Source organism: Artemia franciscana, chromosome 20, assembly GCF_032884065.1.
Source record: "Artemia franciscana chromosome 20, ASM3288406v1, whole genome shotgun sequence".
Taxonomy (NCBI): domain Eukaryota; kingdom Metazoa; phylum Arthropoda; class Branchiopoda; order Anostraca; family Artemiidae; genus Artemia; species Artemia franciscana.
The window spans coordinates 11,753,666-11,771,142 of NC_088882.1; the positions used below are offsets into that span (position 1 = coordinate 11,753,666).

The 17,477-nt window shown below is 35.5% G+C and overlaps 1 protein-coding gene across 1 annotated transcript in view; it reads right to left on the reverse strand.

Annotated features, from left to right (window-relative positions):
• LOC136039759 (steroid receptor seven-up, isoforms B/C-like) overlaps positions 1-17,222 on the reverse strand; it is a 126,125-nt gene extending 108,903 nt beyond the window's left edge. Inside the window, exon 1 of the mRNA XM_065723615.1 lies at positions 17,203-17,222. The gene's annotated coding sequence lies outside the window, so the exon portion shown is untranslated. The remainder of the gene's footprint in view (positions 1-17,202) is intronic.
• Positions 17,223-17,477: the final 255 nt, after the last annotated feature.

Below are 17,477 nucleotides of genomic sequence, written 5' to 3' on the forward strand. Positions count from 1 at the left end.
GAGAAAATTCCTTGAAGTTAGGGTATTAAATAATTTTCTAATTTCTAATCTACAAAACAATGCGTATAAAAATCTATATTTCACTTTTAGTCGAGCAAACATAGCCCTCTAGCCTCATATAAATTTGATCTCTACTTTTCACTGAAAATCTTGCTAGTTTTTTTTAATATGTAGCCTAATTGAATTTTTTCGTTATTACTAGTAGGAATAATGGCCCATAAGCAGGGGTGTCAATTACAAAGGAAGGTAGTGGGGCAATTAACCCTCCCCTCAAATTTTCAAAAGTACTTTCTGTTTTCTATTTTAATTAGAGTAATTGAACTTGTTTTAATAAGAATTATCGAATCGTATGAACAAACGTAATTTTGAACATGGTATAGCCCATTCAGCAGTTACAAAAAAACGTAAATAATGAGTTTAGAGTTTGGAATTCAACATCTTAAAATTTTTTTCCGATTTTGTAATCAATTACAAGAATCCTTAAATACCATATTTAGTGGAAATTGAAGATTTTTCTGTGATCCAGGCGAGGGACTTCAGAATAGATCAAAAGGGAGCTTGAATAATGTCACTTAAAGGTGAAAGAATTGCTGGTAAAATGAACTCCAATCAAATAGTTCGTGGTAACAAACTGTTGTAAGGAGCGACCCGGCTCAATAGCAACTGAAACTCTAAAAAACGGAATTTTGATACCAATAGTTACGTCAAAAGAATCGCATTTTAATGCTGATTTTAAATATATAAGTTTCATCAAGGTTAATCTTACCCATCAAAAGCTACGAGCCTGAAAAAATTGCCATATTTTAGAAAATAGGGGGAAACACCCTCCAAAAGTCATTGAATCTTAACGAAAATCACACCATCTGATTTTGCGTATAAGAGAACCCTACTGAAGAAGTTTCAAGCGCCTATCTACAAAAATGTGGAATTTTGTATTTTTTGCCAGAAGATCGATCACGGGTGCGTGTTTATTTTTTTTTTTTCCCAGGGGTGATTGTAGTTTTTTGTTTAAAAAGTAGAATTGTGACAAAGAGTCAAACTTTAGCGTAAAGAGCGGAGCGTTGAGTAGGGGACAATCCCTTTCATATACGGAACAGTTTCTGTTCGTTTTAAGTTTTAATGTCGCTTCTTACTTGCATTTAAAAAAAAAAACTTTTTTTTTTTTGGTTGATAAATCTAGGTCTGCTGAGGTACTATCAGTGGTGTCTATTCGGGGAAATTAGGGGAAGGGGAAAATGTATGTTCCTTACTCAAGGGGGGGGGGTCTGAATTTTTGTGTTTTTTGCCTTTTCAATGGAAGTATTTTGAAAAACCATTTTCCAATAAAATGCAAAAAGAGGGTATCTTCAACATCTAGTGAGAGGAAATCTAGAGGGTGAATGCCACTGGGACCTACCCTTTAGTGAGGAGAAAATATTTTAGATTTTTGACTCCGTTACAGCCTCAGGTGCCATTGATTTTAGAAGATACTGGATAAATAGCTGCCACCAAGGGCCCCAGGGGGGATATTTTCCTCCCGTATTTTATTCAATCCCGTATTTTTTTCAATTTTGAAAAGTACCTTTTTTTGGTATTCTCATTGAAAATACCTTTACGGGTATTTTCATTGAAAAAATCAAATAACAGCAAAATTGAACTACCAGATTAAAAAAACATATCTCCACCCTTCCCCTTGTCTGTTCTTGAATTGGTGCCCCTGCTACTTTTGTGTTTTCCAAACCGCAGAGAAACAAGACACTAGTTCACTTTTTGACAACTTCTTTACCGAACACCCACAAGCCGTAAGCCGTTGATTACTAAACTTTCAGGTAGAACTGATGTTGGAAGACCTAGTTTCAAGACCAAATGGATAAGTTTCCAAGTTTATCTTACATCTTTGCCTCATCTCATAAACTTTATAAAATAGAAACCGGACTTTGCTCGGCGAATTTGCTTAAATTGGCTCTTGTAAATCATATACATCCAGGCGAGGGACTTGCCCCCAGAGATTTTTCTGGTGCTCTCATGCCCGGTTTTTTTCTGGTTTTCACTCTTTTTTAAAAAGAAATTTCTCAATTTGGGCAGTTATTGGCACCCTTGTCACATTGCCCCCCCCCCCAAAGATTTTGCACTAGATTCGTCCCTGTATACTGTACAAAAGATTTACGGAATAATCATCCAAAAGATGATGAATAGTTGATTCAGACTTGAAATAAACAGTAATTTCTGTAAAAACGTAGGGGTAAGGTCCCTCTAAGCCTTCTAGGGGCCAGGTATTCATTTGCTCTTTGCTGAAAACAGTTTTTGTTTCAAGCAATGTGTAACATCTCAAGTTAATAAAAAAGACAGGTGCCTCCATCTTTCCTTCTTAAACGCCCTAAACGACTTGAGCTGGATTTTGAACAGTGGGATTTTTGTTTGTCAGAATAAATAAAAAGAAACAAGTATTCTTTTTAACTGAAAGTAAGGAGCGACATTAAAACTTAAAACGAACAGAAATTGCTCCGTATTTATATGGGCTATCTCCTCCTCTACGCCCCGCTCTTTACGCCAAAGTTTTTATTATTTTAAAGAGTAGAGTTGAGAGAAAGAGTCAAACTTTAGCATAACGAGCGAGGCGTTGAGGACGGGATAGCCCATTTCATATCAGTTGAGTCCAGTTCAATCATATAAGCAATAATTTCTGCTTGCATTAAGTCTTAATGTCGCTCCTTACTATCATTTGAAAAAAATGCTTGTTTCTTTATATTTCATTTTTGAACATTTTTGAATTAATGCCGGTTTTGAATTTGCCTCATCGTACATGAATAACTGAAACGAAATTTGGATATTAATATTACTTTTTTTTTGGCTAAATGGCTATCTCAAAATTTTTATCTGACGATTATGAGAAAATAGGGGAGGGGAAGGGGCCTAGTTTCCTTCTAATTTTTGTGGACGCTTAAAAAGGATACTAGAACTTTTAATTGTATTTAGAAACATTTTTATTAGTAATAAATATACGTAACTTATGAATTAACTTACGTAACAAACTTCTATATTCGTATATTTTTATTACGTGTATGAGGGGGCCCGCCCCTCATCAATACTTTGCTCTTTAGGCTAATGTTCAAATTTTGTTCCAATTCTTTAAGAATGACCCCTAAATTACGAAGGGTTTAATTAGAATAAATAGCTCTTATGAAACTACTTAACAAACTGCAGCGCAAGGTATTGACGAGTGGATGGACGCCTCATATACGCAATAATTTCTGTTCGTTTAAGTTTAAATGTTGCTCCTTACTTTTCTTTGAAAGAACTAGTTTTCTTATTTAATTTCTGACCGTTTTTCAACTAATGCTGAGATATCGGCGCCCCCTTCATGGAAAATTCGCTTCCCTCGTGAACAATTCCTCTATCGAAAGATGCTCCTACGTAACCTTCCCCCGTCCCCACCAGAAGAAAATCCTCCTGAAAACATCTATTTATATATAAGCAATGGGCAAAGTTCACAGCTTAAAAGCCCTTCCCCTAGGGACTGTGAGGGATTAAGTCATCCTCAAAGACATAGTTATTAGATTTTTTGACTCTGTTGAACTAAATGGCTATCTCAAAATGTTGATCGGGTGACTTTGGGAAAAAATGAACGTGGGAGGGGGCCTAGTTGTTCTCCATTTTTTGGTCCCTTAAATAGAACACTGGAGCATTTAACTTCCGTTTTATTGAGCCCTCTCGTGATATTCTAGGACCTTTGATTCGATACGATAACCTCTGGGGAAAAAACAAATAAAGAAGCATCCGTGATCTTACTTCTGGCAAAAAATACAAATTCCTCAGTTTTGCAGATAAGAGCTAGAAAACCTCTACAGTAGGGTTCTCTGATACGCTGAATTTGGTATTTCATCAAGATTCTATGAATTTTAGGGAGGGGGGTGTCCAAGCAAATATACTCAGGCTGGTAACTTTCTCTTGGGTAAGACTAAACTTGATGAAACTTATATTTGAATCAGCATAAAAATCACGTTTTTTGATGTATCTATTGGTGTCAAAACTTCGTTTTTTAGGGTTTCGGTTACTTTTGAGCTGTATCGCTCCTTACCTAAAGTTCGTTTTTACGAACTGTTTGAAAATTGCTGTATTAATAAAGGTTACTGAAAAGAACTACGTATTTAGAATGATCGTTTAATAAATAATGAAATTAGTTCTTGGAAGTCTTAGTTATTTTTATTATTTAAGTTGATAATTCTATTAAAAAAGCCTTAAAATATATCTTTAATTTAACATCGCCGTTTACTTTCTTCGGAGAAACCCGTTTTTATCCAATTTGATAAAACAATTTAAATTCTTGTACGTTTTTCTTGCTTATTGTAAGCTTATTCCTTCGTTTATTCGAAGATTTAACATATTTTACTACTTGGCTGCTCTACCCTCGCCTTGGCACTCCCCACGTCTCCCCAATATAAGTAGCTGATATTGAGTTAGGATATTTCCATCATTTGGGGAGGGACTGTTTAACTTTGCTGTTGTTAAAATTCTTATGCATTGTCACTTGAACTTAGGAGTAGCTTCATAGACGCAACCAGTTCTAGGCCATTCTACCACGACCTAGGGTGTATCCAGGATTTTCGTTCGTAGAGGGGGGGTCACATGAAATTTTAAAAACACACCAAAATTTTATATACAGTTTGCCACGTTTCTATGAATCAGACAAAAGTTTAAGGGGCTGGGGCGTTCAAACCCCGTAGTCCCCTTCCTGGATACAACTTTAACAGCAACTAAAGGAAATTTTTTATATCCTTATTTTCTTTTTAATCTTGTTTTACTTGATAAGAACTGACTTTTAAGACTGGCCGTGTCCAGAATTCCTAAATAGTCGGGAACTCTGTTACTTTTAGCAAAATGCATAAGATAAATATGTCTACTATTTATGATAATACTATCTACTTTCTAAGATAAATATGTCTACTATCTACTATAAATATGTCTACAGCATATGTCTACTGGGCAGAAATATGCTGCGTTTGAAGCTTCCGTAAATAAAATTGTATTTGAAACCGAGGTTGTTCAAGGTTATGCAGGAAGTCTGTCCAAGCTGAGCTGTGACCTAACATGACCTCATCTGGCGAACTTCTGAAGATTCAATCATATTGTTAGACAAACAAGAATGTTCAGAAAAGATAAAGGATGCTATTCATAAGGCCGTCTTCAGCTAATTGCCGATGCTATGACAATATGTTGTTTTCCCTGTTTTCAAAATGTTCCGGCTAGGATGTCGACATCTCACAGACTACCCATTTATTAAACATAAGTTCTGACAAGGTTTTAACCTAGGGTGTTTAAACAACCCCCAAAAGCTAATTTTTGCTAGTTTTGTTCGACTCCAAGCGAAAAATTCTTTCTTTTCTATATCCATCTTATTTTTTCAAAGAGCTACAACTCAAAAATCTCGTTTATAGGAAAAGAGTTCCATATCCATTTTATCTTTTCAAAATCTACTCAAAAAATCTACTATTCAAAAATATCGGTTATATGAAAGCCGTGCTATATCCATTTTATCTTTTCAAAAATCTACTCAAAAATCTCGTTTACATGAAAGGAGTTCTATATCCATTTTATCTTTTCAAATTTCTACTACTCAAAAATCTCGTTTAGATGAAAGATTTCAGACCTAGCTACGCATACAGGGAGGGATTTTTCTCTGAGGCTGGTAAGGAGTCATCCATAATCCTTTAGTGTCAAAGAAATGAATTCTTCAAACAGTTTTATACTTAATGTTACGAATAACTATCAAAGGTGTTTATGTGACTCTAACAATTCTAGCTTTTATTCTTTTTAGGGCGATATTGGACTATGTAATATATCAGTTTACTCTTTCTGAGGCTGTATCCTCTTTTTCCGAAAAGAAAGGTTTTATCTACGTCTAGTGTGCAAAGTGCGAAAGGTCAAATTAAAAGCTTTCATGGAGAGAGCAAAAACTACAGTTTTCGATATAGAATCATAGATTCGAAAGCACATGTTTTAGATTGACAGATAATAAGTAAGCATTTAAGGTATGTCAAAATAAGTGCTAACAAAAGAAGAAAATGAACAGCTGTAGTGAAGTTGGGCTGTCAGAAAGGTCGAAGCGTGCCCTCAAAATTATGGCCTGGGGACGCATCTTAGGACTATTTTCGTTAAAAATAATAAAAAAAAATAATAGCAATAAGTGATTAGAATGCTGTAATTCTAAAGGTGAATTCACTTTAGTGTTTTTTGAAAAACACTAAATACATTCATAAACTACTCTATTAAAGTCTTGTTTTTCAACACCTCTCCCCCAAAGTAAATTCGTGTGTATTTGCCTAGTAGCGTCGTTTGAGCGGGACTAAGGGAGGGGCTGTTGCCCCTCCCCAATAATTCAGAGAATTTTTTATATAGCCCTTGCCCTTCGCCTCTCTGGATTTTAACTTCTTCCCCCCCCCCAACAAAAATGCTGGATGCCCCTGTATATGTCTATTCTTATAATCCTGATAAAAGAAGAAAAAGCAAAGTCAGCTAAAAATGAAATAGGTTTATAATGATTATGAATTTCCATTTTTTAAAAGCAATTCATATTTTTCATCCGTGTCGATTTTAATCGCGTATCATAAGTCAAATTAGAGCTTTGAGTAACATACCCGACACATTGTTGCATGCCAAGCCAGGTGTGAAAGTTACTTAATATCAGTCAATTTGTAAAGTCATGTGTCTGATGGTTATCCAGCCCGGTATGTCAAGGGTAAAGTACTATATATCGTATCTAGATGGGTGGTGTTACAGATACTTTGATTAAACCTGATGAGATACAAATTCAAGGTATTTTCCCGCGACTTGGCCGCTAAGAATGTTTAATGGTACGAGTGGAAAAAAAGTTTCTGCAATAGTAAGTGATAAGTAGAAAGATAAAGTTTTTTTTTCATCTTTTACATTACACCGTAGAAACGTTTCACACTTATGACATTGTGTTCTATGGAGCAAATCTTGTCCGGAATTTAGGCATTTCCAATTCCAAGTACACTAGTTCCACTTAGAATTTTACGTCAAATAAGTCTACTTGTTTCTCTTCCCGCTCTTTAAGCTAAAGTTGTTTTTATTATTTTAAAAAGTAGAATTGTGAGAAAGAGTCGAACTTTAGCGCAAAGAGCGGGGTGTTGAGGAGGGGATAGTCTCTTTTAACATTCAGTTAAAAAAATGGGTAAAATTCTATTTAATTGACTTCTTGCTATCTCAGAAAGGATTTAGGTTAGGAAAATGAAACTTTCAGAGATGAATCTACAGACCAAAGTATGTCCCGGGAAGGTATTTTGAAGCAACTACCTCCACTCCTTCTCCCTCTAGATGGCCCCTGACCTTTGATGACCTATAAAAATATGTGTGTTATAAAAGTGAAACCTTGCAAAATAGATCTTCTGCTTAATTGAAGTACAACAAAATTATTTTCAGCTTCATAACTTTGCTCAATTCCATTTTATAAGGTTTTAAAGAAATGCAAATACATATCGTTTTTCTTTTGAAAAAAAAAAGAAAACACATTGATATGGCTCAAAACTCTACTTAAGTAACAGGAATTGCATTTTCAGAACTAAAGGCAGAGAAAAAGCAACTAGTAACTGAAAATTAAGGTAAAATGTTGTTTTGTCAAAATTTCAATAAGTATAGACCTGTCATGCAGGCAAATTTCAGGGCCCTTTAAAGGGAGAAAGAGTGGAGGTGGGTACTTTAAAATACCTTCTCAGGACATACTTTAGTCTGAAGACGCATCACTGAAAGTTTCATTTTCCTAACCTAAACCCTTTCCGAGATAGCAAGAAGTCAATCAACTAGAATTTTACCAAAAATGATTTTTTATTTAATTTATGAACGTTTTAGAATTAATGCAGGTTTTGATTTTACCTCACCGTGCATGAATAATTAAAACGTAATTTGAATATTAATTTTACTCTTTTTTTTGGCTAAATGACTTTCTCGAAGTTTTGATCTGACGATTTTAAGAAAAAAGAGTGGGGGAAGGGACCTAGCTGCCTTCCAACTTTTTTGGTTACTTAAGTAGGCCACTAGAACCTTTAATTTTATTTGTGAACTTTCTTATTAGTATTGAATATACGCAACTTACAAATTAACTTGCGTAACGAACTTCTATATTCGTATTTTTTTACGTATATGAGGGGGTTTGCCTTCTTGGCAATATCTCCCTCTTTACACTAAATATCGAATTTTGTTTCAATTACTTAAGAATGATCCCCGAATCACAAAAGCCGTTTAATTAGAGTAAATATCTCTTTTGAAATTATTAAAAATACTTTAGCGTAAAGAGTGAGGTATCGAGGAGGGGTAGAACCCCCTCATATACGTGACAATTTCTTTTCGTTTTGGGTTTTAATGTTGTTCCTTACTTTCAGTTGAAAAAAGTTGTTTTTTTATTTAATTTCTCATTGTTTTTTTTTAAATAATCGTAGAAGATCCAGCGAAATTCCAGGGAAATTCTCTTCCCTCATGATAAATTCCTTCATGGAGAGATCCTCTCACATAACCTCCAACCACCCCACCCACCATCAGAAAAAATAACCCCTATAAACGTCAATATACTCTCCCGGGGCCTGTGGGGGATTAAGTCGTCCTCAAAGAATTAACTATCAAATTTTCGACTATGCTGAACAAGATTACCATCTAAAAATTTTGATCCGTCGGCTACGGAAAAAAATGAGCGTGGGAAGGGGCCTAGTTGCCCTGCAATTTTTTTCTCACTTAAAAAGGGCACCAGAACTTTCAATTTCCGTTAGAATGAGCCCTCTTGCGACATTCTATGGCAACTGGGTCTATACGATCACCCCTGGGGGAAAAACAACAACAAATAAACACGCATCCGTGAACGTTCTTCTGGCAAAAATACAAAATTCCATATTTTTGCAGATAGGAGCTTGAAACCTCTGCAGTAGTTCTCTGATATGTTAAGTCTGATGGTATGATTTTAATTAAGGTTCTACGACTTTAGGGGCTGTTTTGCCCTTTTTTCTCAAATAAGGTGAATTTCCTCAGGGTCGTAAGTTTTGATGGGTAGGATTAAACTTGATGAAACTTTTTACATTTAAAATCACCAAAAAATCTGATTCTTTTGATGTATATACTAGTATTAAAATTCCATTTCTTAGAGTTTCGGTTACTATTGAGCAGGGTCGCTCCTTATTACAGTTCGTTCCCACGAACTGTTTCATCCGAAGAATTTTGAAAAAAAGACAAGAAAAGGGATACATATTATTTTGGACCCTTGCAATATATAATATATATATATATATATATATATATATATATATATATATATATAATTATATATATATATGCAAATAGGATTTTGGCGGCTGCCTCCCTAACTGTATAAGTAGAAAACTTCAGCTGGTTTTGTATTAAATCAGAATCTGAGCAGGGTTGTGTTCTATCCCCCCTTTATATGTATCATTTTGATGGACTTTGTCTTAAGAAGCATACAAAAGGCAATGGGAGGCCATGGGGAGAAAAAAAAAACTCTCCTGGGCTTAGACTATGCCTATTTAATTAGACTATTTAAGCATCCTAAATGAAAGTGTGAGCAAAACAAATGAACTTTTTGAGGTTTTCCAAGTTCAGGGTGCTAGAATAGGTTTGAAAATTATTGTTCAGAAAACTAAGCCACTAAGGCTAGGAATGAGTGAAAATGAAAAGGTTACGTTGGCTAACGAATTGATCAAGTGGATCAGGTCAGCTTCACTTACCATGGTAGTATTTTTAGTAAAGATAGCAGAAGCAGTGAAAATGTTAAAAGTCGAATACCCAAGAATCAGGGTGTTTTTCCACATTTAAATTTTTGGAAGAATAGGAAGATAAGTCTGCAAACCAAGATTAGAGTATTGGGTGTACAGTGATGACAGTGGTCAAATATGGCTCTGAAGCAAGGGTGCTATTAGTGACGGCGCAATGCTTTTAAAATTGCCGATAGGGGTTAAACCAGAAGTTGCTACCATCTCAAGACGCTATTACGCGCAATTGGGCAATACTGTAGTGCCCTTGTAACCGCTTAGTACACCTACGTAAAAAGGAATGTTTTCTAAGAGATGCAGGTGCATGTTACGTCATAGGGAATGTTAGATAAGAGATATACGTCACTGTTACATAACAGGGAGGGTTTACATAAAATCGCTACGTAGTTAAATAGTAGGACTAGTTAGAGTCTGTTGATCAGGCGGGGAAGTCCCAGTTCTATCTAAGGAGGGCATACACGTGGGTGTTTCGTAATAACGGTGCACACGTGGGATGCGACGCAATCTTGTGTGACTTGATGGATTTATTTTGGGTGATGTAATTCTCACGTGACTTGGTAGATTTATTGGGAATGATGCTACGGCAGCGCACACGTGGGTGTTGCGTAATGACGATGTATACGTGGGATGTTCCATAATACTTTAAGAGATTCCATTTTCTTTCAGTGTGATCTTCTTAGGAGCCTTTATATTCCAAAGATTTTTGTCCGTATTAGGGCTCGAAAGGGATTCCTCCTCAATGAAATGGAGCGCTAGCAAGCCAATATTTTGACTTGGCTAATATATTCTACATGATAATCTATTGAACGCAAAAAAAACCTGTTCGCACATACTAGAATTATTAAAGGAATTACGTGTCCCCGTATGGCTACAATAACTGACACGTAGAGGGGAAAACCAATTACTAGAAATTACTTACATTTGGTATGCACCTGCATTTTAAGTAATGCTTTAGAGAGTTTTGTATGATAATATGGGAGGCTTTTTCGAGTAAAAGGCTTTTTTTCGAGTAAATCGTTCACTCCATGGGTATGAGACTAGAGAGGCAGATAATTTTATTGTTGAGTACCGAGACACCACACGTGCAGCTTTCGGAATTAGGTATTTAGCTCCGGCTATTTGGAATGATATACCAGCTGGCATTAGGGAGGCGGAACATATTGGGTTATTTAAAGTAAATTTAAAAAAACATTTATTGGAAGTGGGGAGATAATTCTTTTTTTTCTTTTTCTTCTTTTTTTAATTATTGTTAGCCTTTATTTATTTATATTCTTGTATTAAGGAGTAATTGAGTGAGAGTGTTTTGTCCTTCTTTAGTTTCCGTTTTTTTAGTTTCTGTTTTTTTTTGTTTTGTTTTTTCTTATTAAATTAGGTTGAGAATCAGAGGATTGCAGCCGTCCAACATCAGGCTCTTTGAGCCTTACCCAGGGCGGCAGTGTGTATTTATAGTTTTTGTAATTAGTAGTTAATAAAGAGAGTTCTTCTTAAAGAGAGTTCTTCTTTTTTCTTAGCGCATTTTTTAGTAATGGTCTTTTACTCTATTGGAACTTGAATATGCTATCAGAAATGGAATAAAAGCCAGAGTATTATTATGGCTAGAATATGGTACATCTTCATACAGGATAGAAAGTCTTTATTATCCTCTTCATGAGACAGAATTTAACAATTATATTAGAGGTAAATCTTGAACGAGCGTGACAATGTACATGAGCTACAAGATGATTAAGTTGCATTAGTGAAGTATATTGAAGTTTTATCCTGGAATAACAAATCTAAAGGGCACGGACTTTTGAACATACAAATTTTATTACTAAAAACGAATTTGTAAGCTTTATTAAAACACAGAAAAAGGTAATTCAAAATCAAAAATGGAAAAAAGAAAACGTAAAAAAGCGTATAAAGTATAAAATATAAGCAAACCGAACCATTAATGAAAGAAAGGGGGGAATCCTAGCAAGTAATTTCGGGGGGTTGGGTTTTTATAACAGAAATAAATTTAAGCTCTAATATGACCTATTTCTGAGAGCTTTTAATGAAGATGGCACATTTTTTCCGCCAAGACAATGCATATTCACGCTACCGTGCCAATATGTGGCTAGCCTACCCTTGCGAGCAATTCCAGAAGGGGGTGGGTTGTTATTAGAGGTAAACTGAATCTATATTAAAAGGTATTTCTGAGAGGTCTTAATGAAAACAACGAGTTGCTTCGAGCCAAGACTACGCCTATTCACACCACTGTGACAATATGCGGCTGGTCCACCCCTTAGCAACCAATTCTAGGAGTTTTTTGTTAAAGGTAAATTTAAGCCCTATTAAGAGCTATTTCTGAGAGCTTTTAATGAAAATACCAAACTTCTTTGAGCCAAGACCATGCATATTCACACCATTGTGACAATATGTGGCTAGCTCACCCTAGCAAGCAATCCCAGAGGGGGGAGGAGGAGGATGTTCTTAGAAATAAGTTTAAGCCGTATTAAGAGTTATTTCTGAGACATCTTAATAAAAATATGCAATTTTCCTTTGACCGGGTGTTAAATTTCAGTCCTGCTCTGCCGAAAAATTCTTTTAGCACCTCCCATCTTAACTTTAAGCCGTAGAACATGTTAGTCCAAGCAATTAGCGCCACCATGGAAACATGTGGCTGACCTTTTGGCACCCTCTATCACCCCCTCATCATTCCTAAGACATTTTCGAGATATTTTCTTGGTAAAAATCATGCATTAAATCCATTGATTAATGTTTTCGTAAGCAAAACCGCCATGATACACCATGTGAAATAAAACCACCGTTATACACTATTACTGACCCTCTGGTACCCTAAAGCACCCCCTCATTATTCCTAAGACATTTTATAGATAATTTCTTGTTAAAAATCATGAATTAAATCCATTGGTTCATGTTTTTGCAACTCAACCCTCCGTGATAAACTCCTGAGAGTTCCAATTTGATACCCAAATCCATTTCTGAGATACGCCTATTTGACAATATACAAGTCATAGTGTGTTTTGATTCATTTTAACTTTCCCCTCTCCATTCTCTCTTATTTTAACCATCATACCGTTAGTATTAATAATACTTGTGTCATAATAGTAACAGAAGTAGTAGAAACAATGGTAGCAGTAGCAGTATTATATTAGTAGAAGTAGTAACAGTAGTAGCAGCAGTAATGATAGCAGTAATAGTATGCATATGCTGCCTTTTAGCCAGTTGAACATCCCCCTCATCATGTCATGCAAGCTGTTTGGAAACGTCTCTGTCATAATACTCTGGACATGCCAGCTTGATACAGTAAGCCGTTCTAGAGATATTGCCGATCGCTCTTCTGACGATCTATATGTGCATAGTTTGTTGTGATATAGTTCAACTTTTTTACTTGGTAGTAGCTGTAGTAGTGGTAGCAGTGATAGTAGCAGGAGAATGCAAATATTGCCTTTTTGGTAGGTTAATTTAGCATCCTCCTTTTGATTTCCTAGAAGTTCGAAATTAAGTAGTCAGGTAAGTTCAAAGTAAGTCAGTAAGTCAGGTAGTAAGTTAGCAGTTTAATAGGTGTATTATGATTGTTTTATTTATTATTGGAACTGAATTCTACAAATTCCTGACTTAAGCCCGTTTGACAACCCGTATGCAGACAATGTGTTTTGATTTAGTTCAACTGTCCCCCAATATTCTCTGAAAGGTGTACTTGATTGCCCTTTGTTATTTTGGACAATACAGGTCAAACGTGCCCACATTTCTTAATAACAAATACTATACGTAAACAATGGGCAAATAGCATAGCTCAGAGCCCTAGAATTTTCAATCGAATGGAACCATTTCAACGTTTCTGCGACGACTCGTTCTATACGAAGCGCTTTGTTGAAAAAAAATAACAACAATAAATTGTGCCCACATCGGTTTTTACTTAGGCAGTGGTATTGTGCTGCCTATTATAGTTGACATGGGTAAAGCCGCGTCTACATTCAGTGTTTTCTGGAAAATTGGGATGGAATCTGGTAATCTGGATAGTGTAGACCACTACCACCCAATAAATTTCCTGCACCTGGGTACTGCAAAAAAAAGACGCCAATAAATGGATTAGCCTGCCGAAATATAGGAAATGAAGGTGAAACTCACTATATAGGACCATGGCTCTTCCCTCGCCCCCCTGAATTCTTTAAAACAATGAGATACCCCACTTTTAGTTACTCAAGCCTCAAATTAATTATACAAGGGTGGACCAAAAGTCACTGACCCTTTTATTTTTCAATATCTTTTTATGTCTTAATATTTTTTACTTTCTTAATATTTTTTTTTCAGATCCTGGAATTTAATTATGGAGAAATTCAGTACTGTACAGCGTACGGTATATAACGTGATACGGTATACGTACGTGATAGATAATCAATTTCCATCGCCTTGAATTTATGATACTAAAATTTCATGCATATAAATGTTAAAATAAAAAAAAAAGTTATTCACAATTGAAATGGGTCAGTGACTTGGCCCACACTGTATAAAGGGAATAAAAACTTAAAGAAAAAAAAAGAATTATTGTGTATCTTGGAACTAAAAGGGAAGCGTTATGAAGTGCATTTTCCGCACAAAAATACGAAATTCATTAGGACAGACACCTTCTTGAGACAGGGGTGTTGATTTGTAAATTTATGTTCTAATACCCTGTAGCTTGAATATCGAACGCTTTGTTATAGTTTCCGTAAATAATGGTTCTTACTAGAAAACAAAAGGGGAGAAGCATCTCTTAAGATAAAGAACCATTCTGCCTTTCATCAAACTTTTGCCATAATATGAACTCTTATACTGCAACAAATGTTCCAATCAGCAAAAAGGTTTCATGTCAAAAGACTTAATAATAGAGACCCTCAATAGAGGAAATAAGTGTTCAGCAGAAACGGAACTTGACGAAAGTGGTCTGTAAGTTCATTGTTTGCAGCACGGACTATGGGAGATCTGTCTTCTTGTCTACTTTCTTGGTGCTTTTGCAAAAGGCTGATGTTATGACCTTAGATCCACAAGGTGGACTATTTGGATTCAGACTAGCAAGTTGAGTTAGGCAAATAAGCAGGACTGGACGGGGGGGGGGTATGAAAGCTTCCAATCTTCCTAAAAAATTGAAATTTTTCGTGAAGCTTCTTATATTCCCTGTAGAAGTCATGTTTTTATGGCTGTTCAGAGCTATTCCCTCCGCCAATATAAACTGAAATATAATACAATTATATAAACAAAATGCAATTCTATGTACACATCGTGGTTGCATCGGTATTGACAACCTACTGAAAGACGAACCAAGGCCAATAGTAACCCAAAATTAATTATTTTGAAATGAGATCGGATCGATAATAAAATATCCCCGCTTAAACCTCATTTATTATCATTTAAGAGACTTAGTCTTTTTGACCCAGTCCACTGCTTTACCCGTCTTGTCAAAATACCATAACTACGGTCTTGCTGTTGTCTGTGTGCTGATTTGGTTTGGTCGGTTTGGCTGACTGGTTTTATTCGCTGGCTGGCCTTGCCTAATTTAATGCTTTTGAAAGGGTGTGAGTTGGGAGGGCGAGGCTCACTGAACGCGTTTATTGGTCATATGGCTAGGATGTTCGTAAATTTAAGACTAATTGTCACAAATCTTGATAAAAAATAGCGTTATGTTTCTGATTTATTTTGTCTTTTTTTATGATGGAAAGGGAATAAGGTCTTGTAATTACTTACTATTAGAACACTCACGAAAAAAAAGTTCCAAGTAAATTACTTTAAAAGTTGTGCATTTTTTAGGATAAAAACTGTGTTGGTAAAATCTTTAGCACCTGAACTGCTGCTCACATTTTTTTTTTATGTTTTTCTGCTGTATAAAAAGAAAATTTAGATGGGAAGTCGAAAATTTTGATAGACAATTAGCTTCAACCATCTAAACTTCGAAAACTAAGATTCGAAGACGCAATAATGAACATCAAAATTAAAAAAAAATTATCTTGTTTGCGTTTAATTTGAAAGACTAGACGTTAAGTTAAGGTATATCTTCGGAAATTTGCTTTTTTCGCAAGGAAGAGGGGGTGGAATTGGAAAGAAGAATACAAAACAGAAAATTAAAATAGTATTATAGAGATAGCAATAAAAACATTGAAACTTCAGGGGGAAGCTAGGGGCTTAGATACCTGCCCATTATCAGAGTTTTTATCTACTCCATCAAATAGTTCGTGGTTATGCTATGTAAGTAAGGAACGACGCGGCTTAATAGTAACCGAAAATCTAAATAACAAAATTTTGATATCGGTAGATAAATCGAAAGAAATGGCTTATTATGCTAATCCCGAATATATCATATTTATAGGTTTTAGTGTTACACGTCAAATGCTGAAAGCCTAAGTGAATTTGCATGATTTTCCTAAAAGAGGAAAACATCCCGTAAAAGTAAAAGTATCTTGATGAAAATCATACCATCAGATTTCAGATTTCAGCATACTAGAGAACCCTACTGTTGAGGTTTGAAGCTCCTATCTGTAAAAATGCTGAATTTTGTATGTTTTGCCAGAAGAAGGATCACGGATACGCATTTATATTTTTCGCCCCAGAGATGATCGTTTCAAACCAACGGTTCTAGAATATCAGGAGAGTGCTCATTCGAACATTCGAGATTAGAGGACAAGTAGCCACTCTCACATGCCCCTTTTTTCTCCTAAGTTACCTGATCAAAATGTTGATACAGAGGTCTTTTTAACATAGTTGAAAGATCCAATAACTATACCTTTGGAGACAGCATTGCCCCCCACAACCCCTGGGGAAAGGTCTTTAAATTATACAATTTTCCATTGTTTACGTATAGTGTTTGTTACTCGGAATTGTGCATAAGTTTTTCAGGTGTGAGCGGGGGGGGGGGGGAAATTTTCTGCCGGGGAAATTTCCCACGGGTATAGTTTTTCATACGGAGAGAAGTTTCCAGGTCGTGAACTTTTCAGGGGAAATTTTACGCTGGGGGAGTTTGACAGAATTCTTAAACAAAATCATTTTTATTTATAATACTTCCTCTTTGCCGATTCAATTTTACGTGTGAAGATATGAAGGTTAATTGCCCGGGGTAAATTTTCATCAGGATTGAATTGTCTAGAAGATATCTCCTTAGGGGGAGGGGGAATTTTTCTACGGAGGTTGATAGAGAGGTTACTGTAGAGAAAGAAACCCCTTCTGTAGCTAATAATTTCTGTTCGTCTTAGTTTTTAATGTTGATCCTTACTTTCAGTTGAAAAAACTAGTTTTTTTTTATTTAATCTTAAATAGGCTCAAATCTTCATGTGCATGATTTTAACCGTTTAAGTTTTCTGATTTGCAAGAATTTTTGCCATAACATCTGTAGTTTTTCTTCTTTGTCCGACAAATTTTATCGTCTCTACTTTAAAATCGTTTGCGACTGTAAAGAATAAATAAATAAAAATGGCTAAATTACTTGTACAAAAAGAAATGATAATATTCAAATGCTAAATAGCAAAACTTCCTTATTTCACTGATTTATACCTCAATAAAGACTAACTTCTTATTTTTTGTACCTTTCCCAGTAGAAATTCAGCTAGTGAAAAATTACCATCATTTGCATCTTGGCATAGTCTCAACATGTTCGATGAACTCGGATCCCGCTGTGATAGCCATGAAGTTCATTAAAGAGTTAATAGGAAAGTTTAATTAACACCTAAATTTGATGTCGTATGCCGTATGCTGCACACC